Source organism: Pleurodeles waltl, chromosome 9, assembly GCF_031143425.1.
Source record: "Pleurodeles waltl isolate 20211129_DDA chromosome 9, aPleWal1.hap1.20221129, whole genome shotgun sequence".
NCBI lineage: Eukaryota > Metazoa > Chordata > Amphibia > Caudata > Salamandridae > Pleurodeles > Pleurodeles waltl.
This window is the reverse complement of record NC_090448.1, coordinates 558,969,583-558,992,060: the sequence shown is the minus strand read 5'-3', so window position 1 is coordinate 558,992,060 and position 22,478 is coordinate 558,969,583. Positions and strand designations below refer to the sequence as shown.

Sequence of the window (22,478 nt, the reverse complement as noted above, 5' to 3'; positions counted from 1 at the left end):
CTTGGTTGTACTACCTCATCTTGATGTGAAGAAACCAGTGTATACCTGCCTATTGGTACAGGCCCAGATCTCGGCACCAGTCAATCAATTCCATCTAGTCCTTCTTGTTCGCTATGTATCAGTGGGGCCACTAATATACCTTCCTTCCTAGCTGTTGATTTAGGTTCATTTGATATGCATGTGCTGTATTTGGGGTACTCCCTAAGTCAGGGGCTTGATTTAAATCGTATGGCTGTGCCCCTGGTGTGGGAAGGTTCGTTGATCAAGATTTATTAGCCCAGAATCATAATCTTCTGTTCTCATATTGATTGCTGTATAATCAAACTTCTCATCTTGCCAGTACAGCGTATCACCCTTACAATGTCTGACCTTATTACAGAGAAGCAGTGCCTGATGTTCCTGATCCAATGGATAGCTTTATTTTGTAATGGTTCACTGTCTTCTCTTACTCTTTCAAGTAAACTGGGAACATTGGTCATGTATATTTTTAGATGTTTTAGCGCCCATACTTTGTCGTTTTGTGACAGATCCTCTATTTATTTCCTGATTCCCTTTGCTTGTCAACCTTTTAAATGGCTCCCAGAATGTGGCATCTTTACACTCCTTGTTCTTTATACCCACTTATGGGGCTTTACATGAAAGACAATCCGACCTATTTGTGTGATGTTCTGGGGCTCCACCATTTTGAAAACTCCCCCGGTTGATATCTGTGACAATGTTCTCACCCCACCGTGGGCAAACTTCTCCGCAGGATTTCAGGCAGTGCTTTTCAGTGTGTCAGTGGTTGTCCCGACCCCTCCTAGGCTGCCTCTGCACACACCTCGTGGCTCTGGGTGTTGTGGGATATGGAGTCCTGTGGGGGGTTGTAGAGTTTGTGGGGTCCAGAGACCCCTAATCCAGCCAAGTTTCGTCCCCCAATATAAATGACATATGTATATTTCATTAGGGCAGTGAAGACATTAAAGGTTTGAAGGAAAAATGAAATAGCAGTGCGGTATAGTCGAGAACAAATACTCCTACTCCATGGTGATAACCATTCAGCTGCCTTAATTCTTTCCGCCTGTCCACGTCATTTAATACATTGACCGTGGGCTGCTATGAGAGGGGTCGGAGTAGTCAGAGAAGGTGTAGGTCAGAGCCCTGGAAATGCTGTACTCCTTTTCATCAAACAGCGTTCAGTGTGATCGGATGGGATAGTTTAGATCTACTGCCGAGTCCTGATTTGCAGTGTTACCCAAAGCTCTGTTGTCTTCCCACTATTATTTAACATTGATATGATTCTCTTTGTCTGCTTGGTTACTCTTCATGGACTATAGTACCAAACATACATGGGTGATGCACAGATCTGAGTAGCTCTCCATGCGAAATCTCTTCGATTATCAGCAACAATGTCTTTTCTGGCAAACATTAGGCTCCAGTTGATTATAAACCGTGTGTGCCAAAATGCCAGTAAGAAAGAAATGCTATTGGTTGAATCTGAAGAAGCTAATTTTGAATTTTGGTCCACTGAGTTAGAAGATACTGAAATGATGCATTCTGTGTGTTATTTGATTCTACTGTGCCCTTTGGCAACCAAATTGGTGCTGTGACTAATTCCACTCACTACCGTGTATATATTTCAAAAGTGCCCTCTTTGTCACAGACCTATTATTTAGTCTTGTTAATTCATGGAGTAGCATATCTTAGATCACTGTACTATTCTGCTATTGATAGCTATCAGTTACCCATTTAAATACCACCAAAAACAACTTACTCAAAATCCAAGCTTCTAAATGTGTACCTTTTGATACTGTGTTCCTTTAGAAAATCTCGCCATCTACCCGAACCCGGTAAGGTTCTTGATTGACTGCCAAATCAAGAAATGATCCACTCTTGAGTCGCCCTCTTTATTTGCCAATCTGTGCAAGGGCCTTACCCTTAATACTTGAGAGACTGTTTTCATCACACAAAATGTTGTAGAGTACTTCTTTCCTCATTTGACCCGGAACTGGCACCAAGTAAATGAGGTCTAAGAAATGTTGCAAGATGTTTAGAGTAGCTGGTAATGCACTTTGGAGCACGTGGCCTATGATTTTTTTTATTGTGCATATCTACTTTTAACTACATTAATTGTTACTTTTATTTTTATGAGATTGAGAATTTTGTATCATATTGTGGTTTGTATATTATTGGTATGTGCTTTGAGGCTTCTTTTTCACTACATATGTACTCCACAGATAAACAAAACTAATTGTTTTTGCTGGAAATATTGTTTCTGCCCTTTTTTGTATCTCTTTAACTTCCATGGACAGGCCAATTACCCTGAAATAGCTTTAATATGTGATCACACTGTACTGGATTTGTAATTGTGCTTTGAATCCAGGAGCAGCTTGCTGCAAGGTGAAGGGGTGGGGCAGCGCATGGGGGAGGGGGAGGGAGCGGGGTAATTAAAATAAAATTAAACATTAAAAATGTTTTTAAAAAACGTACCTCCTCCGCTGAGTGCCGCTCCTCTGTCCCTCGTCGACTGCAGGCACAGGCTTCCAGGCTGCCCTGCGGCCAATCCTGATGCTACTGAAAGCAGAATCAGGATTGGCTGGGAGCGCCCAGCCAGGGTGCTCCCAGCCAGGCTGAGAGCCTGTGCAGGCTCTCAGAGCCTACAGAGCCTGTGTGTTTGGTCGACCTGAGACAGCCGACTGATGACCACTTCCTCTCACTACTTGTCACCCCCAATGCCCTGCCCCTTTTACCAAACAACGATAATAAACGCAGTTTACTATTATTGTTTGGTAAAAGTTTTGCAGCAGTCACTGCTGGCGGGGGGCGACGCCCCTCCACCCCCATGGAGAAGCCACCTCTGTTTGAACCTATGGGTTTACCATTGCCTTTAAATAACTTTTTGATTGAATGCAAAACTCAGTGAAAGATGTCCTTGGAAATAACTCAACAAACTTCAAGTAGAAAACCATTTCACATGTCCCTGCTTTGGAAGCAATTTTACCATCTTCCTTCTTTTTTTATTGTTTAATCAGGTCTGATGGCTCTTTGGATTCATTCACCTCCTGCAGGGATGTGTTTATCCCCATGGTCAGAGGCTCAAAGTCAGGTACGGCCACTCAGGTTTTCATCTTCCCGAGGTGGATAACATGAGTACCATTGAGTTGGATAGCAAAACCAGTCTGCCATTAGCCAAGATCCCCTCATCTGAACTTATAACATACAAATACATATTATGTTATTTAGAGTGAGGTGTACAAAGCATTCTTGTGGTTGCAAGCACTCTGCTGCAATGTACTAAACCCAGTTTAGGAGTCTGAAACTTTTTTCTGACTCCACAGATTGGGTTTAGAAATGGATTAGGAATCAGTATTTGGATGAGGAATGTTGTTGGCGTCCCTTTCAAATAGTGCTTCCTATTCAAATGTATAAATGGTATAGTATTCAAATAGTTGTTATAGACCATTAAAAAGTCACTGACTCCAAGGTTAAGGTGGTAACCCATTTGCAAAAGGGCAATGGTCCCCAGGGCACCCCATCCCCTTTAAGAATGTTGCAAGAAAAGGTTTTTGGGGAGTAGGCAGTGGTCCTCGTGACCACTGGCAACTATCAAACATACTTTTTTTTTTTTTAAAGTAAACTTTTCTTTTTAAATGCAGTCTGTTTTCTTTGATGAAATTGGGCTGTATTTAAAATATATATTACTTTATTGAAATGCAATCACATAAATGGTGATCGGCTTACCTCAGCAGACCACTATCCTGCCCTGGCCTCCTATCAGAGTGGGTCGTAATTTGCAACCTACCTCATAAATAATAATGAGGTAGGTCTAATTGTGATCCACTTTGAATGTGAATTTTCTGAACCAAAGTCATTTGTGCATAGATTGGCTTGGAAAATAATTAATACATTGCAAAAATACTGGTTGCAAATTGCTACCACTATTTGGCAAGCAGAAAATAGGACACCTAAGCCTCTATTATTGATTTGTGCACACAAGACGATGCCTGTCTAAGTAGACTTCACACTTATGCAAAAAAGAATTTATTTGATGCATCTCTAAACCTCTTACAAAAAAGTATTGCTTCATCTGGTGGGCCTGTTCAAAATCAAATCATTCGTTTGTGGTGATTTTCAAGAGATGTGGAAATAAGCCTCCATAGGCATTATACGTGAAAAGTTTCTCGCTTGTTACTCAGATTACAGGACTAATACACCTGAATGCAGCTTCACTTACTAATCACATTACTGTCCTTGTACATATCAGTGGAGGTACTCATTCCTCACATTTCTACCATCACGCGCATCCATTTATCATATTCATTTCTTCCATGACTTCATCACATTGCTCCCTCACGTACCTCAATGGATATCTACCTATACCCCTGAAGTGTACCCATTTATACTTGAATTGATCCTCATTCCTTCTTTCGATCACTGGTGTGATGAAATTAAATGAATTATCGATGGTTCTTTAACACACTGCCCTCAATCTTTTTTGTGGATTATCACATATTTCCTGTATTACTGTCCTCATATACTTCAGCAGATACTCATTTCTTAAATGTGGGTCCTTCTACACTTCAATGAATTCTCATGAGTTTCTCCCGAGGTAATTGGGAGGGAGGCAGGTCTTTGACTGAAGGTATATAGAGGCGCTCCCGTAAAGAGAGTCCTATGATTGAAATGACATTGTGAAGTCGGAGAGAGGGGTAAGATTAAAGAAGCACAGGTATCCTTATTCAAAAGGATTTCTGTGATTCAGTAGAGAAAAGCCGAATAATTGGTCATAGGTAACCCTGTGTTGTCTTAAGGATTTTTGGGAACCGGACAAGACATATTTTGGGGCCTGTTGTTCATAATTTGACTGCCTATTTTCTGTGAATTGAAGCCCTCACAATACTAAACAAACTTTCAGAAATGGGGTTCACAGATAAACCGTTGAATATGTCTTTCAAGGGCCCCCGAAAATCCTTAAGATGCCCCTTGGCTAAGCGAGACAGACTCAGACATAATGGTAGGCAGAGAGGAGAGAGGCTGAAACATATAATTAGACAAAGGTGAACTAGATGAACCGAAAAGTTTGCTTTCCAATGGGCCCCCTTGGAAGGCGGAGACCCTGGGCAATTGTATACTTTGCCCATGCCTTAAAATATCTCCGAGCTATCCTCACTCGGAAAGAGGACTATGATTGAAGGGACTTGGAAGTTATCATTCAGCTATTACTGAGGCTTACAGAAGGGCTCACTTTGTGAGAGAGATATGATCGACAGGGCCTATAGCTTTTGCTCACAGATTCCTGTGATTAAATCATAAAATAGTTGCACTTAGCGAGAGGCTTATAATTGATTGTGGTAAATGTGCTCACTCAGACATAGGCTCCTGATGGGATTGACCTACAAATTCTCTCTCAAAGCCGGACCTACTATTAAATCATCATTTAGATGCTCACTTAGCAAGAGGCCCGTGATTCCACACCAATAGAGCTTCTAACTCAGCCAAAAGGCTATGATTGAATAGATATGGTTATAGAAATATAGACTCAGTTGGAGATAATGGGTTAAACAGTTATAAAGGTCATAACTCAGAGAGAAGCCTGATTTTGAGTTAGGATACAGAAAGGCCAGTCCTGAATGGTCAGAGTCCTTCTCCCTCAGAGGAAAGAGTTACAAGGTTAATCTAAAGGGAAACAGACCACGTGACCTAGGAAGGTTCAAGGAGGAAGGTGTTTATGAAGGGTCATGATGGGGATGAACCATCGATTTGGCATTTTTGGAACGGGGTTAATGTACAAAGCTTCCCATCCCACATCTTGTGCTGAAGATGTTGCTTCAGAGCCAATGAATATCTGTGTAGTGACTCTCCAGGTCAGACCTACAAATGAGTACTCAGCTTCACAGGAAAGAGGCGTCCTAGATATCAGCTAACACCTCAGATAGACAATGGTGCTTTGGTTAATATGTCTTCTGCCACCAGTCACCATTTTGTAAATTCTGCCCTCAGAGGATGTGTAGTAAGGAGGAATTGTTCTATGAACAAGTAAGACTAGGCTATTATGAACGGCGCAACCAACAAGATGGATCTAGATTGCCCCTACAAACAAAAACTCGTACCAGGGTTGGGACTATGCCACTTCACCTGCAGGTGTAAAAATCTTGGCACTGTATCTGTCCAGACATTGAAAGACGGCCAGGATTATAAGAACATGTATATAAAACTACAGAACTATAAGTGAGAGTGACAGGCACATGGGCGGATTCTCTAAATAAGCGAACTTTGTTCTGTTGCCCCCGTTGCTTTACTGGCCTCAAATACAAGGTGGCCGGATTCATGCACCATATTGTCAGAAAAAATGTTTCCAGTCAGTGCTTGCCTCCAGAATGGTGGAACAACATGTAGCCCCGCAATTAACGAGTCCAGGACAAGTATGATTCAGTTTACCACCTGTTCTGAGCAGGCGGTTAATGGGAGTTTGAAGTGTGGGGAGAGAGGCGGTGAGGGAAAAGAGACGCCGGGAGAGGAAGGCGTCAGCACAGCACAGGCTGCGCGCTTGCATGGGGTGGCATTCTGTGCTCCACCGTCCCGTGGAAGGGGAGTAGGGTGTGGTGGTGTGGGCTGAGGCAGGGCTGTGCCAGCCGGTAAAATCGGGTCCGTTATTCACAGGTGCTGGAACACCAGCCCTGGTACAATTGGGCAGATCAGTATCCCACGGGAGGTGTGTGTGTGTGGGGGGGGGGGGGGGGGGGTGAGTGAGAGTGAGCGAAAGAGAGTGTGTGTGTGTGTACTTACTGTGCTGACGTTTGTGCTTTACTTGATCTATGATTGCAAGTGAAGCTTATACTATTGTTATCTTTGCTACATCTGTTTCTGTGTGTTTAAGTGGCTCGTGCCCTCCTGGTCTCAGTGCCGCGCTCGCGCGCCGTTGCGCTCTTCCTGTTCAGTGGTTGAAGCTTGCGCTATTGCTCTGTGTGTTTACGTGAAGCTTGCACGGAAGCTGGCTTCGCTGTACATGTTGCGTGTGAGAAAGAAGCTCAGGCTACCGCTGACGGTAGCCTGGCCTGCCGCCAAGCACACTGTCTGTGTGGGAGTGCACACGTTTAATCCCCTCCTCCTTGGCAGCTATAGTCATAATCTTCAGACCTAGAAACACACATCAAGTGTGTTTTTTCTTGCCCATTATTGCCAGCGCAACAGTTGATGTGGGTGGACTGTGATTGTCCTGGTGTATCCACCTCCGTCGCTACCACACATTCACTTCCACAGCCCCATCCCTACTGCACCACCAACAAGCAGCACGCGTCATGAGACAAGTGATAGAACACCCATCAACGTTTGGTGACGTCTCACTAAAATCCACTTATGGTGGTGATTTCACTAACTTACGAAGGCCTCGAGCAGAGGGATGGGGGACCCCCCCAATCCTCTATGTTTACGCCCCTGACAGCAGCACACACAAGTTCAAAGTACCCGTCAGTACGCGTCCCACCAGGGGAGAAATCTCTTCCCACGTGTTGTTGTAGCCAAGTAAACATCGTATTATCAGACACAAGCATAGAAACAGCGGGAAGAATTTTCTCTGGCACATTTCACCACGTACTAGCTCGGTTTAGGGCAGCCGAGGGCGTAGTTTCAATTTTATTGTAGCATTTATAGAGCGCTTCATGCCCCGTAAGGGGGCATCGAAGCACATCATTGGCTAGTGGCACTCTACACCTTGGAGAAGTGCGTTGTTGTAAAAGTGTTGATTTTTTGAGTGATGATGTGTGAAATATTTTGGTGTTTGCGTCCCTGCACTTAGCAATTTGAAAGAGACGGTGTGAGTGGTGGGAACTGTGGCCCCAGGGCCCAGGGCTTTGAATGAGCATTGCACCCCAATCATGATTATTTCTTACCAACCAGTAGTGGAATGGAAGGCTCATTTCCGTTGCTAGCACTAGAGCCCGAGGCAACCTTGCTACGCTACTGGGGGCAGTATTACGGTACAGGGTGCGGGGGGGGGGGGGGGGGGGCGTTGTATACTGTTGCTAGGCTGCTTTAAGGCGCTTTTGACAAGTGGTGCGTGTTCACAAGTATTCCTGCATCACACACTGATCTTGGGGCGCCTGATAGTGTCACTAGTACCAGACAGTCCGCTCGTTATGATGACATCTCTGGTGAGGTGCCCCTCACCCCCCAAAAAATATTTATTTCGAAGCAGCGCCGACCCCACGGTAGAGACAGCGCAAGCAGCGCGGGGCTCAGACGGGGTGGGGGCTGCCGTCCTCGCGCGCTGTCGCTTCCTCGCGGTGAGAGAGGAGGTGGGAGGGGGTGAAGCCCGTCGTCAGGGCCAGCGGGACTTTAAGCAGCAAAACCCAGCGCTGCTGCTGCTGGAGAAGCGGCGCTGCGGTCACCAGCCCGGGAAGCTGGCGGACGGGCTGCGGATCTCAGTTCCGATGAGAGCGAGAGGTGCACAGTTCCACCCCGGACAAGGGACGGACGCCACCCACCTCTGGCAGGTCGGAGGGAGTGCAGTGAAGGGACAGCCGTGTCGGGCGAGGAGAGTGTATCTCAAGTTGTGGAGGAGAGGGCACCTGGTGGGTGTGCAGAGGACAAAGCAATGTCTTGTCCATGAAGACAGGTGAGTGCAGCATCAGTGCGAGAACAGAGAAGTCAAACTGCTGAGCATCATTCGTCATTGTGGAAGTTCCAACCTTTAAATCTTTGCCATTTCTTAACTCTTTAATTTCGGGGGGTTGTCTTTCTGTGCTTGTGGTTTGCAGGTGGAGTGCATCTGTAACTTGGCCATGACTGAGAAGTGTCTTTTCTGTATTGTAGCTGGGCCAGCATACCTTGGGCTAACCCCTTCCCGAAACGGATTATTAGGGAATGTGATTCAGTGTTTCACGAGGTGTTTACCTGACCAGCAGCATGAGGGTCTCTCCCCTCACACACGCAGCGTTACTGATAGCGCTACTTTAGAGAGAGAACTTTTAAAAGCACAACATATAATGTCTTTGTTTATAGCATGATACATACACATATGCCTTTGTGATTTAGGATAAAGGACTTTTTGTGAGGCTGTTAATCTAGAGACAGACGCACCTCACCTTTTGGTATCTAGCCATTGATGACTTGATGGTAATGCTGGGTCTAGAATTGTCCCTGTAATATGCTCCTAGCAGCCCTCTCGGATGTATGTAATGTGGATGTATTGATGGGAATATATTTCCTGTAATATGCAGTCAGCGTTCGCCCTCCACTGCTCTGGGGCAAGGTTGAGATGGGCACGTTTCGCTGTGAAACATGAAGCAGAAGACTTTTTATACACAATCCATGACTCCTGTCCATCTTATCTGTAGATAAATACACATTTGAACTTGGTATATTGTTCTACCTCGGTGGCATTAGTGGAGTTCAACCCTGATATACTGTTAGTGTTCCTTGCAGTTAAGGGAGTTTAACGGCGATATGTTGCTAGCAGCCCTTGGCATTAGGGGACTGCTGGTCTTCATTCAGACATTCCTGCCCCTGTGATACACAACTCGCTGTCTCTAGTTATCCGGTGAAGATACAAAGTCTTGCAAACCTGTCCTTGTAATACATGATGAGCATTCACTGCCCCTCAGAGAAGATCTAGATATTTAGGGTGCTCCTTTCACGTCCATGCTTGCTTTGCAGCTTTGCGCTGACAGTGAATTGGAGGTCCGGATGGGAATGAATGCCCGTGTAGTATACTGTTGGTAGCCCCCGGCATTAGAGGGATGTGTAAAGAAACATATGTCCCCGTTACATACAACTACTCCTCTCTAATTTTATTGTAAAGATCCTGCTTAATTGTTTTGTAATTTCATTTATATGGCGTTTACTACCGCTGGTGATGTGTTGAAGCTGTATACACAAACAAATCTGTCCCTGTGATATGAAGATCCATCATGGTTCCTCGAAGGAACACAGAGTTTTAAGGACCGTCCATGAGCAAAAATGCATAGTGACAGCCACATCTGTAGAGGAATACTGCATCCTAAATGTACATCACTGTGTTTCATTGTATTTGCATTTGTATACCATTTACTGTCGCTGAAGAAGCACTTTACGGTGAGAGGCACACTACTCCGGAACCCAAGGTTAATGTTTAATCCAGTGGTTATTGGTTTTAGGGATTAGTCATGTGCATTCAATGTGTTTACTCCAGTTTCCTTGGGGTAGATTAAGTTAATGGAAGTCAGGTATGATCATCAGCCGGGGTTATGTGAGTCTGTTATAACCTGGGTTGTTGATATCGTAACCATGGCACATATGATATCATAATAGGGGTCGTTTGGAATTAATCATCTCTTTTCTTTTTCATTGTTATGTTTGTAAAATGTGTTCGTAAGGAGTTCAAGTGTTTTTTGTGTAAAGAAAGGGGACATGTTATAACGTGGGTTGTTGATGTCGTATGCATGGCACGTATGATGTCATAACAGGGGTTTAGGAACGGTGGGGGGAGTTTAAATAACAGGGACAGTTGATGAAGAGCAGGCGAGGAAGCAGTTCGTGTTCTAGGTGGATCGTACTAAACTGGAAATAAAATATACGCAGTGTGGACTCTCGCTTCAGAGTTCTTGCAAACGCATGGTGGATTAAATACATTGCCGCTGTTATTCTGTCTACAACCGTGGTCTATGGTTCCATGAAAATTGGACACATTTTTGTGTGACGTATAAACCAGAAGTCCTTGATTTCGGGATTGTATCCCATCGATGAATACCTGTTTTGCAGCATCGCGAACACAACTGTCCCTGCCTCTTAAGCGATATTGGAAACCACCCCCCTTGTATTGCGTGTCCATCAGCCGCTGCCTCTATTTCATGGCAACGTTGTGAGGGTGACGGAACAGCCCTCTGCCTGCGACATATGGTCAGCAGCTCCAGTTCCTGACTTTAGAGTAATGCCCTGCAAACACACCTGTCACTGTGATGTGTGAATGAAAGTGCTTCCTCGTATGCCATTGAGAGGCTGCCTGGGTGTTAAACTGTCTGCACTTTCTGGTTCCTGGTAATATTTGGGTATATTTGGGTATGTATGGTTCATGGTAATATTTGGGTACATTTGGGTATGTATGGTTCATGGTAATATTTGGGTACATTTGGGTATGTCTCTGTGATACACGTCCGGCATTCCATTGTTACGGGTTATGCTCTGTCAACATTTTTATGCCACTTTATACATCCCTACAGCAGTAAGGTGGATGTGAAGCTGGAAAGAGGAACCACGATTTAGCAAAGGAGGCGGCAAAGGAGCAAGAAAAACATATAGCTTTGTGGATAAACAAATCGGTCTCAAAATGCTAGTACCTTACCAGATGGAATGGTAATACATTCTGAGTCTCCAGCCCTAGGAGTCTGATTGGCAGGTCAGGAGGGAGGAAGGAGGTGGAAGAAAGGACAACAGCAGAAGGGAACAGGAGGAGAAGGTGGTCAGTATAATGAGGAAGGGGAATAAATGATAGGAGAAGCAAGGTCTTGAAAAGAGGTTGTAAACCGGGTACACTGTTCAATGGATACGTTGTAGGGACAAAAGGTCACAGTTGATCATACCTGCAATTCTATCCTGGTGTTTTAGGTCTTGGCTGAACAGCGCATGTGCTGTCTCTTTAAGACTCTTGTAATCTTACAGTGGGCTTAGAGTTCGCCCGTTGCTTACTATTTGTTGGCTTGCATGGCACTCATCTTTATAGTCTCGTCATTGGTCACTGCAGGCCTAGCACCATTTTCATTCCTGTATGTGGAGCATGGACCAAGCACTGATTGATTAAACTTAAGCCCGTCCACTGCTCCGAACGTGATAAAGGTACCTATTTTCAACTTCTAGGGCCCAGCAACAGAAGGTGTTAGTTGGAAAAAACGTGCCCAGCAGGACAAACAACATTGCAAAGTTTTATTTTTGAAAGTTAACTAATTTCTTTTATTTTGCCAAAGTCTTCTTTTCTCGGTGTGCACCCATGTTTTGTTTTTGCTCATGGGCAGTGCTCTCAAAAGATGACAATTATCTTGTTCTAAATATTGCAAAGCAACATTGTTTCTTTCTTATGTGTAATTTCTGGAATTATTCTTCAACATATAATTGTGCAGAAGACCACAATCTACCTCAATCCAATCCAATCCACTCCATTCCCGACCACTCCAACCCACTTCACCAACACCAATCCACCCACTCAAACCAATCCACTCCAAACCAATCCAATTCACCCCAGACCAATCTAAACCACACCGCTCCAATCCAAACCACTCACCCCAAACCACTCCAAACCACTCACCTCAATCCACTCCCATCCACCATACTCTAATCCTCCCAACCCACCCAACTCATACCTGCCCCTTCTGCCCAACACCACTCTGCTCACTTCGATCCAAAACTATCTGCAGCACTCCAGTCCAAAAAATTCTGCCCACTCCAATCTGCCCCACTCCAATCTTCCCCACTCTAATCCAAAACAATCTGCCCCACTCCAATCCAAAACAATATGTCCCATTAAAATCTGCCCCACTGTAATCCAAAACAAACTGCCCTGCTCCAATCCACAACAATCTGCCCTACTCCAATCCACAACCATCTGCCCCACTCCTAAAAACAATCTGTACCTCTACAATGCAAAACAATCTGCCCCACTCCAATGCAAAACAATCTGCCCCACTCCAATCTTCCCTACTCCAGTCTACAACTATCTGCACCACTCTAATCTAAAACAATCTGTCCCACTCTAATCTATAACAAGCTGCCTTATTCCAACTTCAAACAATCTCCCTCACTCCAGTCTCCCCACTCCAGCCTCGCCCACTCCAGTCTGCCCCACTCTAATCTACCCTACTCCAGTCCAAAATAATCTGCCGACTCCAATCCAAAACAGTCTGCCCCACTCCAATCTGCATCCCACTCTAATTCAAAACAATCTGCCCCACTCCAATCCAAAGCAATCTGCCCCACTCCAATGCAAAACAATCTGCCTCCCTCCAATCTTCTCCACTCGAATCCAAAACAATCTGCCCCACTCCAGTATGTCTGACACCAATCCAAAACAATCTGCCCCACCCCAATCCAGAACAATGTACCCCAGCCCAATCCATAACAATCTGTACACTCCAATAAAAACAATCTGCACCACTCCAATCCAAAACAATCTGCCCCACTCCAATCCAAAAGATTCTGCACCAATCCAGTAGGCCCCAAACCAATCCAAAACAATCTATTCCACTATAATCTAAAACAATCTACCCCACTCCAATCTTCACCACCCCAATCTGCCCACTCGAATCTGCCCCACCTTAATCCAAAATAATCTGCCCCACTCCAATCCAAAACAATTTGCCCCACTCCAATCCCAGACAATCTGCCTCTCTCGAATCCAAAACAATCTGCCTCACTCTAATCAGCCCCACTCCATATCATATCAATCTGCCCCTCTCCAGTCTGCCCACTCCAATCCAAAACAGTCTGCCCCACTCCTATGTGCCCCACTCCAATCTGTCCCACTCCAATCCAAAACAATCTGCCCTACTCCATTTTGCCCCATGCAAATCCAAAGTGATCTGTCCCACTGTCACCTAAAACAATCCCCCCACATTAATCCAAAACAATCTGCCCCACTCAAATCCAAAAAAGTATGCCCTACTCCAAGCTTCCCCCCCTCCAATCCAAAACAAGCTTCCCCACTCCAATCCAAAACAATCTGCCCCACTCAAATCCAGAACAATCTGCCCCACTCCTAAAAACAAATGCACCAGTACAATCCAAAACAATGTGCCCCACTCTAATCTGCCCCACTCTAATCTATAACAAGCTGCCTCCTTCCAATTTAAAACAATCTCCCCAATCCAGTCTCCCCATGCCATCCTCCCCCACTCCACTCTGCCCCACTCTAATCTACCTCACTCCAGTCCAAAATAATCTTCCCACTTCAATCCAAAACAATCTGCTCCACTCCAATAAAAGCAATCTGCATTCCACTCTAATCCAAAACAATCTGCCCCACTCCAATCCAAAACAATCTGCCCCACTCCAATGCAAAACAATCTGCCCCACTCCAATCTTCTCCACTCGAATCCAAAACAATCTGCCCCAGTCGGGTATGTCCGAAACCAATCCAAAACAATCTGCCCCACTCCAGTCCAGAACAATGTGCCCCAGTCCAATCCATAACAATCTGCGCACTCCAATAAAAACAATCTGCACCACTCTAATTCAAAACAATCTGCCCCACTCCAATCGTCCCCATGCCAATTCTGCTTCACTCCAGTATAAAACAATCTACCCCACTCCAATCTTCCCCACTCCAATCTGCCCACTCCAGTCTGCCCCCATTCCAATCAAAAACAATCTGCCCAGCGGTGGCTTCTCCATAAGTGCGGATGAGTGTTGCCCCCCCCACCAGCAGCATCAGCTGCAATCCTTTTCCATAAAAATTATAATAAACTTTGTTTATTATCATTTTTGTAGAAAAGGAGCGGGGCCTCTAGGGTGACGAGTGTGAGGGGGAGTGTTCAGTACTCCCCCTCAGAGTGCCTGTATGTTTGACTGGTCTTCTCGGGCCGGCCAAACACACATGTGCACAGGGCTCTCTCCAGTCCAGCAACACAGTTGTTCGGCTGAAGAGAGCCTGCACAGGCTCCCACTCTGCCTGGGAGTGTCCTAGCTGGGCATTCCCAGCCAGTCCTGACGCTGCTCTGAACAGCATCAGGAATGGCGCAGGGCAGGCTGGGAGCCTGTGCCTGCAGGGAGAGAAGAGGAGAGGAGCAGCGCAGTGGTGAAGATGGTGGAAGTGGCACAGGTAAGTGGGTTTTTTATTTATTTTTTTATTTAATTCCCTCCCTCCCCTCTGTAAATCCCCCTCCCCCTGCCCGCCGCCCCGCCTCTTCACTGTTGCGCAAGCCGCGCCTGAATCTATCCCACCATAGTCCAAAACAATATGCCCCACTCCAATCCAAAACAATTTGCTCCACTCCAATCTGCTCCACCCCAATCTAAGACAATCTGCCCCACTCCAATCCAGAAAAATCTGCCTCACTCTAATCTGCCCCACTCCAAATCAAAACAACTCCACTCCCACTGCCCTCTCCAAATCAAAACATTCTGTCCCACTCCAATCTGCCCCACTCCAATATGTCCCATCCCAATCCAAAACAATCTGCCCTACTCCAATCTGCCCCATGCCAATCCAAAATGATCTGTCCCACTTTCACCTTAAACAATCTGCACCACATCAATCCAAAACAATCTGCCCCACTCAAATCCTAAAAAGTATGCCCTACTCCAATTTGCCCCACTCCAATCCAAAACAATCTACCCCACTTCAATCTGCCCACTCCAATTCCAAACAGTCTGCTCACTCCAATCTGCCCCCTCCAATCGAAAACAATCTGCCCCACTCCAGTCGGCCACACCCCAATCTACCCCACTCCAGTCCAACACAATCTACCCACAAATTTAAAACAATCTACCACATTCCAATCTGCCACACTTCAATCTGCCCACTCCAATCTGTCGCACTGCAGTCCATCCCACTGCAGTACACCCCACTCTATCCAACCCACCTCACCCCAATCCATTCTACCCCACTCCACCCGAATCCACTCCACACCAATCAAATCCACCACAATCTATCCCACTCCAATCCAAAACAATCTGCCCCACTCCAATCCACCCATAACGTCCACCCTATTGGGTCTACCCCAATCCAATCCACCCCACTCCACTCCACTCCAATATATTTGACTCCAATAATTCCAGTCCACCCCTCCAATCCAATAAATCCAATCCACCCCATTCTAATCCAGCCCACTCCAATTCACCCCTCTCTAATCCACCCACTGCAGCCCTATCAATCGAGTTCAATTCATTCACCCCAATCTAATCTATTCCACCCCACTACAATCCACCCCAATCCAATCTGCCTCACCACATTTCATCCTACCCCACGATCCACCCCAGTCCACTCAATCCACCCCACTGTACTCCAATCCAATCCATCCCACTATACTCTAATCCAGTCCAGCCCACTACCTCAATCCACCACAATCCAGTCCAACTCATCGCATTTCAATCCACCCCAGTCCACTCAATTCACCCCACTCCACCCCAATCCACGCCATCCCACTCCTTTCCAATCCAATCCAACCCACTACCTCAATCCACTCCAACCCACTCCACCCTATTCCTTCCCATCCCACTCCACTCCACTTCACACCATCCCACTCTACAACACTGCACTCTACAACACTTTCTGCCACTGAACCACTGAGCTCTACTCCCCTCTACTCAACTCTAATCCCCTACTCCACTCTACTCCACTCTACTCCAAAAACTCCACTCCACTCTTCCCCACTCCACTCTATGGAACTCCACACCACTAACTTTTAGCCATGCTGACCAGCAGCCACACTGGTGTACAACATGGCAAAAAACTATGCCAAGTCAATAACTCATGTATAGGCGAGACCTATTGTATTTGCAAATGTTTGTTTGATTTTGGTTTTGGCTGACTGTTCCAAATATGTTTGCTTATGGTGTGTCTCAATGTTCCCTTACCTAAGGGAACATCTACCAACTCTAATGCCTCTCCACAGACAACTAGGCTGCTGGTAAGAAAATGTGACCAAAATGTCTTTACCTCCTTTGCTGTTCAAGTATGCTTTCTCCATATTTCCCCTTGCTACAGATTGCTGGCATGGATTCTCAATATTTGGGGTAAAGCATGGCTTTGAGGGATGAATTCTACTGACCGTCTATGTAAATAACAATCCCATTAGTGAGCCCTGTTTTTTATTGCCTTGATTTTTTGAGGTCCATATCTGTGTTTGAATGTGCCCTATAAAGTGTGTTATTTTGCGTGAAAATTTGACAGATGATTCCATAAGAAAAGGTAGTTTCCTGCCCTACAGAGGGCCTCCTTCTGCAACCTCCACATTAGTGTCTTTTGTGGGACAGGTTGTTGTAATGACTGCCCTATAACTCATGTCTGCGCAATGCACAGTTTTGTCATCAATAATTTAAAAGCCAATGTTGAAAGGATGTTATCAATGATGTCACAGAAGTTGTTATGAGTGATGTAATATGTGGGGTAATTAGTACTGGATGGACAGGGCATAAAATGTAGTTACTTTAGGGCACGCATTATAGTTACTTGAGATAATCATAATAGTGAATTTCAGTGGTTTGTACATTTAAAACATTATTTTGTCACTGAAATTTCCCCATAACTATAATGTTACATTAACCTTTGTAATTTTCAGTGAATGTTAAGCGTTTTTTTTTTATGTACAGTAATACTCTATTACCATATGTAGAGTCAACCATCAGCACATGGCTGCGGCCTTTGGTTTTTTAAAAGGGGAGCATGTAGCACCCCCTACCCAAGAAACTTTGGGCACCAGGGACCCCATTCCCAGTGCCAAAATATATTTGTAAAGCGAAGGCAGGTGCATGGTCCCCATCTCCAAACCACTTTGGGCCCATGGGACCCATTCCACAGGTCCTTTATTTTTTTAAGGGGAGGAGGGTGGACTGTCCGCCTCTCAAGCCATTAGTGGCCCCGGAGATCTCATCCCTCGAGGCCAAAATATATTTATAATGGGTAGGCAGCACACATCCCCTATCCCAAGTCACAAAGGGCCCAGTGATGGGGTCATATATCATATATGTTAAGGGGCAGGGGCGCGAGGTTCCCTCCCGAGCCTAAATAGGCCCCTGGGACCCCATCAACCAGGATCTGTGTTCCTTCTGGGTGGGGGCCCCAGTGCCCCCGAGGACACCCACCAAACACCAAGTTAGAAGCTGTTAAAGGAGTCCCAGGACCCCCCATGGCCCCAACCGGGTCACCGAACACACATATCCTGGGTGCTGTGGGACCTGGCATTTCATTCGCCCAGCAAGAGCAGCTGTTTTTGTTTGCTCTCACCAGGTGGAAGCTTATTTTTGTTTCCCTGCCTGCTCTCTTGCAGGCAACAAAAGCGGGAGCAAACAAAAACAGCAACCAATCAGATCTCTAATTATAATGTCCATAAAATGATTTAATCAAATTTACATAAATTTAATTTTTAATAAATTTATGATTTGCCAATTACAAAATTTGAAACATTTCATGTGTTATAAATTTAAGCTCTTTGTGGTGTAGTTGTCCTGCTGATTCTTTTAGTAAAGTGCAAGGAAGAGACCATGAAATATTTGATATGTTGTTATAAGTTGACAACCATAGAAGCCTCTTTCATTTGCTGATTCACTTAGTAATGTGCAAGGAAGAGATCATGATGATGCTTGATATGGTGTTATACATTTTCAGTCATGGAGGCCTCCTTGTTTCTGCTGATTCACTTAGTAAAGTGCAAGGGAGTGATCATGAATAGCTGATATGGTTTTGGAGCCCTCTTTCTTTTGATGATGCTCGGTACAGTGCAGGGAAAGATCATGAAATATTTAGGCCCATATTTATACTTTTTGATGCAAAACTGCACCAACGCAGTTTTGCGTCAAAAAAATTAGCGCTGGCTAACGCCATTCTGAAGCGCCATGCGGGCGCCGTATTTATTGAATGACGTTAGCCGGCGTTAGCCGCCGTCGCCGTCTGGTGTGCGTTAAAAAAAACGACGTACACTAGGCAGCGCCGGCGTAGGGGTATATGGAGCTTGGGCGTCAAGAAATGGGGCAAGTCAGGTTGAGGCAATTTTTTCGCCTCAACCCGATTTGCGCCATTTTTTTTCACTCCCAACCCCCATAGAAATGACTCCTGTCTTAGCAAAGACAGGAGTCATGCCCCCTTGCCCAATGGCCATGCCCAGGGGACTTCTGTCCCCTGGGCATGGTCATTGGGCATAGGGGCATGTAGGGGGGCACAAATCAGGCCCCCCTATGCCACAAAAAAAAAAAAAAAAAAACACTTACCTGAACTTACCTTAATGTCCCTGGGATGGGTCCCTCCAGCCTTGGGTGTCCTCCTGGGGTGGGCATGGGTGACAGGGGGTGTCCCTGGGGACATGGGGGGCACCTCTGGGCTCCTTCAGAGCCCACAGGTCCCTTAACGCCTGCCTTTTGCAGGCGCTAAAAAACGGCGCAAAAGCGGCCGTACGTCATTTTTTTTGACCCGCCCACTCCCGGGCGTGATTTTTGCCCGGGAGTATAAATCCCACGCACATGCCTCGGAGTCCATTTTTTAGACGGGAACGCCTACCTTGCATATAATTAACGCAAAGTAGGTGTCCACGCTAAAAAATGACGCTAACTCCATGGATTTTGGCGCTAGACGCGTCTAACGCCAAAGTATAAATATGGAGTTAGTTTTGCGTCGAAATTGCGTCAAAAAAAACTACGCAATTTCGGCGCAAATGGAGTATAAATATGCCCCTTAATATGTTGTTTTAAATAGAAGATCTTGAATGCCTCTTTTTTTTACTGATTCATAGAGAGAAGTGCAAGGGTGAGATCACGAGGCAACCTTACAAGGGCACTAAAAGTCCTTATTTTCTGACTTTACTTACTTGAATGTACTTACTTGACTGCACAGCACAAGATCCTTTAGGCCCCCTTAACAGGTCTTCAAATTACTATTTCACATATGTTACCTGTTGGACTTGGCCCTTTTTGCAGTGTTACCCCAAACTTTTTGTCTTCCTCTATTTTTCTGACAAACTTCCTGGAACAGTGATACTGTTTCAGGAAGTTTGCATCCTATTAGCTTGTTTCTTACTGCATTCATTGTGATGCTTGTTAATTTGCCTAGTAGGCTAAGTAATTATAGTTTATGTCGTTTTTGGTGTCATGATGTATTTATATTGAGAAACCTATTTTTATAATCATATGTGGAGTCTCTTTTGTGGTCTATTTATTGTGTCACTGGTGTGAGTATGTTGTGTAAATGCTTTACACATTGCCTCTGATGACAAGCCTGCCTGCTCTGCGCCAAGCTACCAGAGAGTGAGCACAGATTAGCTTTGGTGTGTAACTTATTTGCCCTAACTAGAGTGGTGGGTTCTGCCCGGCTGAGGTGCATACCCTAGCCAAACAGAAACCCCATATCCAATATTATTACATGTAAATTCATTGATGACGTAATTTGCAATGACATCTGAACAGTTATGTATAATGTCACCATCCAGTGTGCTTTTAAAAAATTGAATTATTACCGTGTTTTTAATAAACATAAAAAAATGTGTGTACATAAGTATGCCCAGACAATAGCTAGGCACACAGTCATAGCATGTCTCGCTTAGTATCAAAGTCTGTGTAGTTTTAAGCTTTCTTTGTGGGACTAAATCAGAGGAAGATTAAGTCCTTTGCCATGTGTGACTTAATTTTGGAAATTCGGGACAAGAAGTTGGGTTTCCTAGTTTTATAGTGAGCACCTTTCTAACTTCAAGCACCAGAAGTCTAAATTATGTATCAAAATTAAATACATGATAATTATATTTTAAAACGCCTCCAAGTTCTATGAAAATCAATCCGCCTAAAGCATCCTACTTCATAGACTATTAACATTCCTTATATAGCCGTTTTGCACTTTCTAAATCTGTGCATAACTGGTGTTAAATTATACTCTTTACCTTTGAAAGGATGAGTCTGCCTGGCTGGAATTGGGACTCTTGACGTTCAGGTCATTGCAAATACTAGTAGCAAGGTTAGTTCACTGAGCCGTCACACTAGCTTATATGGCACAGACCTCCTTTGTTACTTATATGATTCTAGTAATGTGGGGTTAAATGTAATTTATTAATTTTGTAATCTAGATCAGATACAATTATATTGCAGCACCTGATAAAGTATTGTGTCTCATTTCTCACACTCTGACTCTCTAGCATTACAAAAGGTTTCAGTTACAGGAAATGTTAAAAGGGCAATGTTTTATTTCCATTCTATTCAGCTATTCACAAGCTGACTAACATATATATATATATAAAACAATTGTTAGAGGGATCTTATAGTTACAAAATAGAAGTTAAAAAAAGCATAGAAATTCACTTAAAAAAACAAGGAAGTTATAGTTAGGCTCACATTTGAAACGTACAAAACCATAGAAGTGCGTAAGTGTCTAAGTGGGTGTGTGAGTGGGAGAAATTGATTGAAAGAAAGACAGAAAAAGAGAAAGGAAGTGAGAAAGAAAGAGGGAGTATTTTTAGACTTTAATATCTCATATACTTAGAATTAGATTTTTTGTTGGATTTAACAAAAAAATGTATTTAATATATTTTAAAAAGTATATATTTTTTTATTAAATAAAAAAAAGGAAACAACTCCACCTGGACTCGAACCCCATAGCTCATTGTGAAGGTCTGCAATCTTCACACTGAGCTACAGGGATTTTTTATTTTTTATTTTGAGCCCTTTGTGGGCTACGTGGGACCACAAGGAAGCCCTCAAAGGCTCCCTCCTAGGTCCCAATTACATTTTTGTATTTTTTGTTTTTTAATTTTTATTACAAAGCTTTTAATGGGCTTTGTGGGACCGCGAGGGAGACCTCAAGGGCTCCCCCCGCGGTCCCTAATTTTTTAGAATTTTATTTATGGGTTACCTGGCACTTCAGGGGAAGCCCTAAGACTTCCCTCGCAGTGCCAATGCTTCAGCAAGAACAGAGCTGCTTTGGCAGGAGCTCCATGCATGCTGAAGCATTTCAAGCATGCAGGGGACAGATATGAAACTTTGAATTTTGACAGAGGGGCATGCTTTAAAGGTCCCACTGTCAAAACCTTAAGTGTTAGCTGTGGCTTGGCTGCAACTGCAGTGCTGCAGTCAAGCCACAGCAAACAGATTTGTCCAGGGGGTTCGCATCCCTGGGACATAGCAGGAGCCAGCCCTAGGGGATGGCAATCCCTAGGGCCATCAGTGGCTCCATGACGAGGTCAGCGTGGCCACTTTCCAATAAGAATTTAGCCCTGGGGGCGGTGTTCCCTGGGTGCAGTGGTCCCATAGGGACCTAATTTCGATTTATAAACATTTGTCCCAGGAGGTGGAGTTCCCGGGGGGGGGGGGGGGGGGCATGCAGCCCTCCCAATCCAAATATAATGTTGCCCCGGGGGTGGTGGTGGTTCCCGGGGCAGTGGGGAGGGCTCGCTCGCCCCCCCTGCTCCAAATTACATGTTGCCCAAGGGATGGTGGTCCCTGCGGCAGGTGTCACAGGGCCCCTCTGCATCAATTAAGAGGATTTCCCTAGGGAGGTGGTGGTCCCCGGGGCACCAGGAGGGGGCCAGGAGGGCCCTCCACTTTAAAAAAAAAAAAAAGACCCCAGACGTGTCCACCTGGGGGCATTAGGCTAAGCCCGCGCTTCGTTTAAAAAAAAACAATTTACAAGCGGCTTCACGGATCCAATGCATCTCCGCTCATAAAATGTTTTAAAAAGATGCTTTTTAGCCCTTGGGATATCTCTTTGGAACCCCACCACCAGAGCTAAGGGGTCAGGGTGTTCCTACCCCAGCCCTTTTTGTTTTAACTTTTTTCCTCTTTTTTTTGGGACTTGGCTGCAGCCAAGTCCTAAGATGGCTGACAACACTTCAACAGCTTCTGTT

The 22,478-nt window shown here is 44.9% G+C and overlaps 1 protein-coding gene across 2 annotated transcripts in view; it reads left to right on the top strand.

Moving 5' to 3' along the window:
• The window catches only part of TMEM91 (transmembrane protein 91), a 213,677-nt gene that overhangs the window by 14,007 nt on the left and 177,192 nt on the right, over positions 1 to 22,478 (top strand). The window contains exon 1 of one of the 2 annotated variants that reach the window (XM_069207522.1): positions 7,854 to 8,593. The exons of the other annotated variant lie outside the window; for it this stretch is intronic. The gene's annotated coding sequence lies outside the window, so the exon portion shown is untranslated. Of the gene's footprint in view, positions 1 to 7,853; positions 8,594 to 22,478 lie in introns of those variants that run through there. 2 annotated transcript variants of the gene reach the window in all.